The sequence below is a fragment of the Strigops habroptila genome, chromosome 2, assembly GCF_004027225.2.
Source record: "Strigops habroptila isolate Jane chromosome 2, bStrHab1.2.pri, whole genome shotgun sequence".
NCBI lineage: Eukaryota > Metazoa > Chordata > Aves > Psittaciformes > Psittacidae > Strigops > Strigops habroptila.
Genome location: NC_044278.2, coordinates 6,973,598 through 6,985,693, shown reverse-complemented (window position 1 = coordinate 6,985,693; position 12,096 = coordinate 6,973,598). Strand labels below are relative to the sequence as shown.

At 40.7% G+C, this 12,096-nt stretch overlaps 1 protein-coding gene across 3 annotated transcripts in view; it reads left to right on the top strand.

The window, feature by feature from the left end:
- Positions 1-12,096, top strand: part of ZBTB20 (zinc finger and BTB domain containing 20) — a 468,334-nt gene that overhangs the window by 366,660 nt on the left and 89,578 nt on the right. The window contains exon 1 of one of the 3 annotated variants that reach the window (XM_030471449.1): positions 2,284-2,916. The exons of the other annotated variants lie outside the window; for them this stretch is intronic. The gene's annotated coding sequence lies outside the window, so the exon portion shown is untranslated. Of the gene's footprint in view, positions 1-2,283; positions 2,917-12,096 lie in introns of those variants that run through there. 3 annotated transcript variants of the gene reach the window in all.

Sequence of the window (12,096 nt, the reverse complement as noted above, 5' to 3'; positions counted from 1 at the left end):
TTTTTTTGTTTGTTTGTTTGTTTGCTTGTTCCTCCTGTTCGGTGGGACCCTCTATCAAATGGCTTCATTTCACCTCCTGAGTTTAGTTCTTTAATCGAGCCCTGAATCGAGGATTTCAGGATAGACCTCCTCGAACTCTAGATTTTTTGTTCTTCTGAATGTATTTCCTACAGATACACTCTTTGTCTATTTGTACATGGAAAAGGCACATGTAATATAGAACGGAATAATGCATCACATTTAAGGAGATGTTTAGATTGGAATTTTATTGCATATAGCGTATAACAAACATGCAGGGTATCTTCTCTACAGTGTATCCTGTACAATATTTAGGATGTTTGGGAATATATACTGTTGCAAATTCAGTAGCTTAAGGAAGTGCTTTCTTTAGCCAAATTCTGCCTTCCTTCCTTTATTGATTTGTATTTTCCTGGCTTTGACAAATTACCAGTCTAAAAGCTGCATCTTATAGCAGTGGTGTAGAAAACAAGAGAGGAAGATGTATATTGTATCCCTCCCCCTAACCCCCCCCCCAAAAAAAATCGTAAGCGCACAATCTACAGAACTAGATCAAATTATTACAGAGTTACAACGATTGTTTCAGGATGCAGGGCATTATTACTACAATACCTTGATTTTTATATTCATTCTGCAGGCTTCCCTCAGAAGAGGTTGTCTGGTACAGCTACATAGGTATCGCATATGTATCTGTGGCACTGTTTTTAAGCAACATCTATGCATTGTCTAGGTGTACACGGAGAATTAGTCCATTTACGTCTCCTCATATGACGGAGGGGGGAAAAATCCATCCTTGGGCTCTGTCTGCGCCACTTCAGGAGTGCCACTACCCTACAGTGGCAAAAAGTCCTGCAGGATACAGCCCATCCCTTGCAAAAGTAAAGAGAAACTGTCCACGACAAGTGAAATCACCAGTTAAAACAGTTTCATTTTCGTACCAGTATCTAGGCTGGGGGCTTGCACCCCTCCAGCTCCATTAGCTGGGGCTCTTCCCTCTCCAAAGCTGTAGTGGGCACCGCGTCCACAGCAGAAGTTGGGGGGTGGCCGTGGCCTCAAGTCCCCTGCTCTTAGTCCATGTACCTTCACTGCAGGTACTGCTCTGCATTTCCATGGGTAACAGCAATACCTGAGTCAGAAGTGCTTTGCGGACTCCTCAGTTTAATGTGGAGTGCTTAACAGAGAGGGATGGACCACCAAAAAGAGCTGTTCTTTCTGCTGGCAAACGTAACAAACAGAGGAACTTTTGGCAAATTACGAATGCCTTGCCTTTTATTTAAAATCCTCACTTTCCTCGTTCCTTCAGAGAGTTTTCCCAACTCCTGATGTTTTTCATGGTGTGAATGTTTTCTGTGACTTTTCTCTCTTGCTCTCTCACTTTCCAAAAAGGGCATTAAAAAAAATCGCAGGAAAAGTAAACAAAAGAGCACAGAAATGGGCCTTTGAAGTTTTCCATAGGATAAGCAGTCTCATTTTTTTTCTGCCTGATTCTCTTTTCCCTCCTCCCTCCCCCCCTCTTTTTTATTATCATTATTATTTTTTTATCTAACATGCTTTTGTGAGCATTTTGTATCTGCAACCATGAAGATAGTGACAGAAGAGGGAGGACATAACAGAGCTGAAACCTAGATTTAACCCCCCTCAATCTCAACTAGAAGGCATCTTCCAGTAGTTGTCACTGCTTCCAGAAGTAGGGAGAAAGACGATAGCTGTCTTTTGGGGACTCCATGGACCTGACCTGAGAGTAGCACATTCACAGTACAGGAGAAAAGAGAGAGAGGGCCAAAGAAAAAAAAAATTAAAAAGGGGAAAGAAAAGCTCTTTGAGCAGTAACACACTGGCTCTTTCTTCCTGCAGGCAATCCGCTCCAGCTCCTGGCGACGTGTCCTGCACTATCAGATATCATATGACTCTTTATTTGGACTCCCGTTAGCAGTATGGGCCTGTTAGGAGGCTGTTTGTTTTCTTTTCCTTTCATTTCCTCCTCCCCGGTTACCCCCCTATTTTATGTGTGCCCGTGCAAGCGTATCCCTTTTATAATCTCTCTTTTTGTGCTGAAGCTTTATAGAAAAGGGGAAAAAAAAACCAACCCCAAAACTTAATCATTTCCCAGGGCTGTTTTTAATCCTCTGCCAAAATTGGAGTTCATTGTTGAGTTGTAAAAATAAATAACACCTTTCGGTTTTAGGTCTCTCTTTTACCTCTTCCTTCACCCTTTCTGGCACTTCTCAGTGTGTCCGTACGCACTCGTATATGTCCGTCTGTCTCTCCTGCCTGAGTGGGTGAAGTTGGGATACACCTATGTCAGTGTAAGGAGGAGTACAGAGCTGCCTGCTGCTGCTGCTCCTGCCGCTCCGTGCCGTTTGTTTCACTTTCATAAACTTTCCTCAGGTTATTTATTTATTTCATTTGGGCACCTTCTCCATGCCGAGTTTGAAAAGCTGTCAAGTAGCCATCCCTATGCCAGCTTTGCTGCGTTTAGGTGAGCAAACGGGGCGAGTTAAGGCTGTAGGAAGATGAAATGTGCTGAAGGAACAAGAGGATGAAGTGCAGTGCGAGGTAGAAATTAGACGTGCTTTGTGTACGCCACCCATAAAAGTTTCCTGTACCAGAACGCTGCTGCCTAATAATAGGATGGAGGGAGCCATACAGCAGCTACCAGTCGGAGGTGTATAGCCAAGTAGCCTTATGGCAACAATATTTGTGATACCGAGTCACGTTTTAGTTATAGGAGATGACTTTTTTCTCTCTTTGTGCTGTCTTTCGCAATGCATTATTTAGATAAACACGGCTGCAAAACTTTTTGCCTGAAAATGCAAAGTCACGTCAACAGAAACAATGAATTGCTATCAAATGTATTAAATCGTTGCAAGAAAAAAGGTCTGTCTTGCCAACAGAGAGGTAATGTTTTGTTTTGATACTTTCCTACGCAATGTTTTCATTTCTGTTTTTGAACTAAGGATGTATTCTGACAATTTTTAAGAACTGATTTTTAAAGGAAAAGGTGGGGGGGGAAATCCTTAAAAACATTCCAAAATGAGAAGGTTTGAAGGGGGGAGATTTAGATTTTCTGGGAGGAATTTAAAGTGTTTGAGGTTTTGTTTGCTTCACTTTTGTGAAACCTGAATTGTGATATACTTTGGCAAGCAAACCAGAAAATGAGGTTTTTACACAACTTTGCTCCCTTTGTAATTACTGCTGTATTTTTGTGGAACTCAGTGGGTTTTTTTGATCTGAATTTGGTGAGATTATCAAAGCCGAAATCCTGTTTGCACTGTAGAGACAAAAAGGAGTTACTGGGGCTTTCCGTCAGAGGTAGATGCTTTGGCCGGCCAGTCCTTCCACCAGCTTGCACTGTTCAGCAGCTGGCTGCGTGCGGGCCGATCACCACGCTCCAGCAAAGAGTACGGGAGTATTTTGTACATACAAAACATATATAAATCATATACGTTTTGTGCTGATATTCCTGTTAGCGTAGCTGAAGGTCTGTAAGTTTTAGCATTTCCTCTCCACTGTATGCTTAGGCCAGTATACAGAAGCAGTCTTGTAAGTGAAGCAAACAGAGACTAGAGGGTTTTTTGTTACAAATCCAGAAACAACTGTATTTCAGCCATACTGTAGGTGTGCTGAACCACATCGAGGTCTCCCTGCTAGGTGGTGGTGTTTCTTACTTCTCATCTAAGACACCTTCCCACTGAAATCAGTGCAGGTTTTCCTGAGAAAGGGTTAATGAAAATCAGAGTTAGAACATCAGGATTTAGGGTGATCCCCTTGAATCAGCATTGGAAACCAGACACCCCAGAACATGCCCTTTCACAGCACAGCATCCCACTGGAGCACGCAGGATGCACTTGCTTTAGTGGAGGTGCTAGAGCTGAGTCTTGCAGTCTGAAACTTTATTTGTATATGCCTCCAGTTCCTTCAGAAAATTAACAATATCTTTTCTTCATTCTCAACAACAGACCGTTTCTTTTCATTTAGTTTTTACCAGTCATCTCAACGAGGAGTAAGAGACTCTTTGACCAGACAGTGTTTTGAGGCTTCTTTCCTCTTCTGTCTTCCTCTAGCAACTTGAAACCAGCTTTGCTTTAATATTCTGGACTTGGGCGCATTCATGGTCCTGAGGAAGAAATTAAAGAGTTAGTTGGAAGAAATCTGGTTTTGAAATAAGTGTTACAAATGTTTAAAAATTGCATACTGTTCATGCACGGTACATGATGTTCCTTGTTACTCTACGCACGCTCCAGTGCTCTGGCCAGTCCTAGCTGTGTGTATTTATTTGTGAGCTTGTCCTGGTAGCCGCCCGTGGATTTAGTTGACTTGACGATCAGTAAACAGCTCAACAGTAAGGTTGACGTTCGAGAGCTATGTAAGTGCAAGGTAGAAGGCGGCTTTGACATTTTCGGCCATTTCAGTGGATTGTTGCTTACCATCTTTATTTAAAGTAAAAAACGTTTTCCTCAAACTTCTGGGACTTTCTGCGGAGTAGATTATTCTATGTCAAAGTTGTTATAAGCTCAAATAATGATAAAACACATATTTAGCTACCTCAGTAAATAAATATAGCTGTGGAAAGCTGAAAGCTAGGTGCTGCAGCTCATGGCTGAAAGTGTGGCTCTGGGCTGGGTAGAGAAGACCAGGCTCGGTGCTGCTGAAGTTTTGTTAGCATAACTTGGACTTAGTGTAATTGCACCAAAGTTGTGTTTTGACTTGGCTTAACTTCACTGCTTTCATCTGACTTTTTTTCTAAGCCAGCCCAATCCGGATCTATTCAGCGCTGGGGAGGGTGATAGCCAAGGGACAAAACAGCTTGTCTAACACGTCTCTTTAGTGCACCAGTGTGTGGCTTGTGAGGCCTCAGACCAGATCACCACTGTCAAGAGAAATGCCTCTTCCTGCAGCGTAATAACTTGTCCTGCTGCTTTCAGATGTCAGAGATCCCGAGTTCAGCACTTGGTGGAAAGGTCTGCTCTCAGAAGAGGTTTCCCTTCCGTTTAACATTTCATTAGTGCATGCAACTCATGTAAATGTGATGATGTGGCCTGTAGGAGGAACAAATTCTGGTTTATTTTTGCCAGGATGCGTGTATCTGTACTATGTCTGTATTAATGTTATGGTGAGATGTTATTTCAACCTAGACACTGATTTCAGTGGCTTACCACTAAAAAATGAGCTCAGTTGAAATGTCAAGGAGTTGTTCCAAGCTCAGAGGTGAAGCTTATATTATTTTGGAAAGTATGAGGAAAGCCATGGTTACTTTTTTTCTTTTGCCTTTTTTTTTTCTTTTTTAATATGTGTTGGGCAGTCACACTAAGACAGGAGCATTTTCTGATTAACTAATTACCGAAACCCATTAATTTTTCCATTTTCATTCTATTTTTAATTTTTCATGTTTCTTCAATACAAAATGAAAATTCTAAAGAGCTAATTTCCTTAAACTAATTAGACTCACAATTTTAATCTCGCAAAACCCAGGAAATTCCAAGCGATGTTTTTCTGCAACTCTGCCATGTTTCACATGCCTCTCTCCTCTTTGAAACCCTTGTATTGGCCTTCAAAAAATCCTGGGAAAACACTCAACACTTGCCTGAGCCAGCCTTCTCGGTCCAAACTCTCCTGAACTTCTGGCACTGTTCGGCTTCCAGATCTAGATTTTGTGATTTGAGCTCATCACTTTTGAAAATAACAACATGGAATTTCCAGACATTTCTTTGTATGAACTTAAGATTAAAAAAAAAAAAAAGAAAAAAAAAAAGAAAAAAAAATTAGTTAATAAATCAGAATAATTCTGTTTCCACTGAAGCCAGCACAAGCAGAATCCACATCCTCTGGGTAAAATTTCTCATGGCACTTTCCAAAACTTGATTTTTGCTCAGATGGCCTTTTCAGTTTCGACCATCTGGAGAGCACAGTTAAGTTAGTTGCATAGAATATTCTTTAGGCAGTCTCCTCTGAACAGGACTTCTAAAACTCTTTGACCTGTTAATCTCAACTACATATCCCATAAAGCTTAAAGAGCTAGCGTGAGAAATAATTTCTGTTCCCTCCTCCCAGAAAAAAAGGGTTTAGTGATGATTTCTTTGGCTGGAGAATCAGGAAATACCAGTGAAAACTCTGTGCAGGAAGATGCCAGAGTCTTCTTCAGTGAGATCAGCTGTTCTTTATATATTTTATTTTTTCCTAATTTGTGACTTTTTTTGGCTTGTTGAAATATATCCCCACAATCTTCAGAAGCCACAGAAAATTATCAATGCCACAATAACCCTTTACAGCTGGAGAGAGTAAAACAGCTCATGTGAGGCAGCCTTCCCTACTCATGAGACAAGGCAGCAAGCTGATTTTGAGCTTTATTTGAGTCATTGCCTGTGCATTGCTGAAGCACCAGGGTGTACGCTATAGGGAATCTTCCTCTCTGTAACCATTTTTTCCCTCCTGGTCCAATACTCTAATTTCTATTTTCATTAAATTTTTGCCAAAGTCAGGCGGTAATCTCTGCCTGTCAAGCATGGCAAAAATGGACCCTCTCTGGGTAGAGTCTCTCCTACTCATACAGTTAAAAATTCATCACTCATTAAAAAAAATAATAAAAAAAAAAGATAAAAAGTTTATAGTTTTCATAGTGGAAAGCAAAGGGGAACATTTATTTGCAGCCTATTCATTTTGTATTATGCTCATGTCAGACAGCGTAAGACTGTTCTGGTGCTTGCTTTGGAGGACCTTTGTGGAACTCTGTAGAGCTGCACAAAGCAAAGTCAGCGAGTGAGAAGCAATCTTGTTCCTGATCAAAACGCAGTAATGTGCCAACTAATGATGACAGAAACCTGGAGAGCTGTAGGTGCTCCCTTTTGTCGGAGATATAAAATAGAGATTCAGACTGCTGTTAAAGATTGCATAATGTCCTGGCTAAATTTCAATGAAGGTAATTGTATTTGCCCTCATTGAATTCCCTCTGAAGTGCCAGTTGCATAGGGCAATATTCACTTCCTGGCCTGAAGCATACTGTAAGGGTATGGAGCACAGTTAAGCAGCTGCCACCTCTCACTCTGGGGTTGGCTGTATTAGCTCAGTGTTGAGCAAAGTAACCAGTTTGCAGTCAATCAATGGCACCAGCAAACACTGTTCTTCCATGCCTTCGTTTGTCTCAAAATGCTTATTATAAAAACCAACAGCTTGGGCCTCTGACCCTCAGTGGTCTAGTGATATTTTTAAGAAGTACCTCCATATTGCAGAAGAGGAAACTGAGGCACAGAGATTTTTGGGAGACTTTTCTAAGTTCATACAGCAAGTTAGTGGCACAGCCAGGAGGATAACCTGGGAATCCTGGATTCTAGTCCCACGCTCTAACCTCTGGGAAACACTACCCCTCTGAATGTAAGTTATTGTTATAAAGATGTGGTTTATCTTTCGTGTGAGTTGCCATCTGTTATATTGCCTACTTGCTATTAGTTACGAAAGCTATTCACATTTTAAACTGTTTTGCATTCTCACAGCTACTTAAGCCCACAGTAGACTTTTTGACAACAGTAACAGCACTTCTCATGTGAAAGAACTGGACAAATATTAACTCATGTTTTTTCAGTAAATTTTTGCAATGCCATAAACCCACAGTTTAGACTGACTTTAAACAGACCTTGAAAAGTCCACGTATTCAATGCTGGTTGGTTCCATATCTGTCAGTTGTACCATAGTTAAGACATGACTGTATATTCTCATAGATATGATTAAAAAGATACATTTCAAAATGATAATTTAATGTAAATTGAGTCATTGATAACTTCATGTGTCTTGGGCCTCACAGCTCTGTGGCTGCTAAGATCCTTTTAACATGTAGTAGGAAAAAAATGTATTAATCTTGAGCTCTTAGTGATGCTTCTGGGGACCTCAGTGAGCCAAGGAGAACTAGGTCAGTTTTATTGGAGGCAGTCTGGAAGAGCCCTGAGCAGAAGCTGGGACAGGGACTGGAGCTGTAAAATGAGAAAAGGCTCTTGAAAAGTAAATGTTGCTCTGTTTTGTTTTTTTTTTCAAAGTACAAATGGGTGTTAGGAGAATACATTCATTTAGATCCTCATGATTACCATTTTCAAGGCAGCCATGAAGTCCTGGCTTGGGAAAGAGTAACCCTTGCAGACAGGGAAAATATCCTTGTAGCTGAAGAGTGAAGGAGTTGCCCCAAGCTATCCAACATCTACTAGTAGGTGGAACAAGATGGGAGACTACCAAGCAAAGTCAGAGATAAATTGGACACTGGTGCCTTTCCGTCTCTGAAGATGGTCAAGCAGCAAGGGCCTTTCTGAGAGTCCTGTCTGGTTTCCTTCATGTGATAAAGCCTACTGAATTTCTTAAAGCTCTTATCTTCTGGTGAGCTAGAACATATCTTTCAGAAAGACAGGTAATCTTAGAGTCTTTAAGTAAGGGAATGACCACATGTTTAAGACAATTATTCTGAAGGTTTTAAAGTCCGTTTCACTTCTTTTGAATCTGAATTTGACTAACTTCAGCTATGCCTTTGTCTGATGTATTAAGGAGCCCTCTACTGTCAGAAAACTTCTCCCCATGCTTGGTATTAATGAACTTTGCTGGTCTTGCTGAATTTTTGACACTCAGAGTGCAGTTTGGAGGTATGGGAAGGTGAGTAGTAGGATTTGAAATGAGATACGAGGAGTTATTGGTGGCAGAAGAAATGGGTGAATAGAGAAGCAGTATGCAGTGGGTCTCTTTTTCTTCTGGAGTAGATGAGGCAAAAATTAAAGAAATACGTGGGTAAAGGCAAAGGAAAGAAGTGGCGATATAAGAGAAAAAAGTCTTGAGAATAGACACAGAAAGTAGTGTGAAAAGAGAAGCATGGTAAAGCTATTAAAGAACAGAAAAGAGAAACAAATGTAGTCTGCAGTGGTCAGTAAGGTCAGGACCAGTGGGGAAATATCAGATTATGTTAAGAATGTAACAAAAAGTAGCAGTAATTCACCTTGGGTACTATGGACTCCGGCTTCTCAGGCAGTGAGTAGTTTCCTATCTCAGAGGAGGCCAGCGGGCTTAGCTCATTATGGCTTTGAAAATGCATTGCTTAGTCCGAAGGTTAGAGAGGGGCTGGTAGTGTTGAAAGGTCTGAACACATTCAGACTTTGTGAAAAAGACTGGCCAAATTTTCTACCCAAGGCCCCTGTATGCTCAGGATTAAAACTCCAATGTTCAGGGCATAACCAAAGGGAGGCTTAATTAGGAGAGAAAAAGCTCTTCTGACACACATAGCCTTTTTTTTTTTTTTTCTCCTACAGACAAAAGCACAAAGAAGAGGGTAAAACTTTCTTAGAGTAAGTGTACTGTTAGTTTTCCCAAGTTGTTTCTCTTACAGCCCTCTCCAGAGCGGTACTTCTCTTTGCTCTGGTGGCTGGGACATCGCGATTTGGACATGTTCCTCAGCCGCTGCCTGCTCACAGTGCAGCCTGATCACTTAACCCCCTGGCTTCAGATTACTTCAAAGAACTCTAAAACTGGCCAGTGGTTTCCTGTCTTGGGGCAGCTGAGAAGATGTGATCAATGTGGCGTGTAAAATGCTTTGAAATCATTAGGTGCAGGTGGCAAGGTTGCCTTCATCTTTGGGTTTCATGCAGTTCAGCATGAAGAATTCTTGCATCTTCACCTCAAATGTTGTTTCATTTCTCTCCTGTCTTCCTTTACCCATGAAATAACTCTGATAATGCTTGTCACTGACGCTACGAAAGCACTGAGTGTGAGTGTAACGAGTTCTTCGTGCTTTGAAGGTATTAGTGTTCTCCTCTTAAATCTCAATAAAACCCTTTGGCCAAGGTAAAATTCTGGTTGGTTTCTATTACAAAAGAAAAAATATTTTTCTAAAGGACTTTGATTTTCTTTTCAAAACACATGCCTAGTCCTAACCAATCTGGGAGTGAGGTAAAAGATAATTTTTAAGTTGCCATTGTAGGCCAAGCACTGAAATGGTGCCAGTCTGGACTAGTCAGACTAACTTTTAAGAAGATACGTGCTTTTAAGCCAGCCCTTCAAACTGGCTTTGTGTGGCTGACTTGTCTCCGATGGGAATGAAGTGCATAGAAGTAAACTCCACAACACTCGCTGCTTACTAGAAACCCATATCTGGATATTCTTGACGATTGATGATGGATCACCAAGTGTCGTATTCCAAAAATCTTTTGAACAAAGCTATCCCCTTGCATTTGTGCAAGCAAAGAAAAAAAATAAGAACTCAGAAGGAGAAAAAGGCAAAAACAGTTGGAAACATGAAAGTAATTTCTAAAGCCATTTCTCCCTGTCGCTGGTATGAGAAGAATTTTCATTCTCTTTAAGGGTATTTAAAATATATTTTGGGGCTAAAATAACAAAGAAGACAATCCAATCCATTCTCAGCCCTGAAACCACAATGGGTAACAGATCCTTGTTGCCACATCGCATCCAATGAGATAGCTTACTGGAAGAATTGGTCAAAAAACCCTCATTATTGATTGCAAAAAAAGAAAAGTAAAAGAAATGTTCTCTTTCCCTTTCCTCACATTCTTTTTTACAAGGCAGAAAAAAAGGAAAACACTGGTTTTATTGTTTAATTAAAAATAACTCCCTGGTTTTCAGTGATTTTAATTTCTGTGAGTTTTAATTCTCATTTTTTGCTTGAGATGAAATACCAGAAAACTGTTATAGCAGTTAGAATTTTCTTGGGTTTTTTCTTTTTCTTTTTCTTTTTTTTTTTTTTTTTTTTTTTTAATTTTTAATTCGGTATAAAAGATTATACTCTCACTTTCTGCTGCCCTCCTGCCTCGCTTTTCCATATTCATGCAGACTCCTGGCTGACTCTGAATGGCACTTAACTGTTTCACTCATTAGAGTGAGCAAGTGGCAGCTCTGTAACTTTGTTCATTTAAGGTGAGATCATGGTAGGGTCCACTCTGGAAATGACACAGTTTCTTGAAAATATTCTTTGAGAAGCAAGTAGGGAGTGTGATAGCATCACTTCTAATCAGAATGAATATCATTGCAGTCAGCAGTAGGCGTCACAAGCTATATGGGTACATCAGGGATCTGACATGAGAACACTTGTGTTCGTAATGTTTCTGTCACTTATTCAATGCACAATCTCTGATTTCTCTATTTTGACTTGTTTTCCACATGAGGACAACTTGGCATGGGAAATAAACCTGTATTTCTGTCCTTTGTTTGAGAGATTACTTGAGGAGTTACCGATATGTATGGCACCAGGGCTAGGGGTTGTTCCTCTTGAAAGGCCAACGCTGCTGGTTTGGTCTGAGTTAACACTGAATAATGGTGAAGTTAGGATGCTCTGTGATGATGGAATTAAACCACATAATTTTAGAATAGATGTTGATATTGGGTTGCTGTCCACCTGTAGCGCCTTTCATATTGAGCCCAATGAAATAGCAGTAGTATTAAGGAGGAAGACTTAAGTTGGACATTGTGGACCAGATGGGTGCAGCTGCATTGTTACATTCCCACCATTTTGCATTTGAGCTATTTTCACTCTTTGGCTGTCAGTCATCACATTGATTAGAATTGAAAGATTTTTTTCCCTACTATAGGATCTATAGTCACGGGTCCCCCAGTCTCTGTGAGTGACTATGCTGTTCAGTTCTGCCTTGTGTAGTTTTATTCCTCTCCAGGTAGGCTTGTGCAGATTGGCATCAGTCTAGTCTACTTCCAAGAAATGCGAGACAAAAGAAAGGCAGAAATTTGTCCCAGTAGGATTAGAGGAAACCTTGAGTGATTTGACCCGGTCAACAGTTGTCAGGAAGCATTGCCACTTGAGGGAAAGTAGATGCTTCATTATTGCAGCTAGACAGATGCACCTCCATAAAACACCTGGAAATGGTCCACAGACCACAGACAGAACGTCACTGGCGTTGGTTTTTAAAAAAAAATGGGGAGGGAAAGCAAACCTCGTATTTTCAGATGTAAATTGATCAGGGTGAGGAAGTAATCTATCGCATTTCAGTCTCATGTAGAAACCAAGTATGTTCTAAGATGATGTCCCTTTCATCAGATGTTGACCACTGTAGGGGGAAGGACATCAGACTGCCTGAACCATCACTTTGAAGA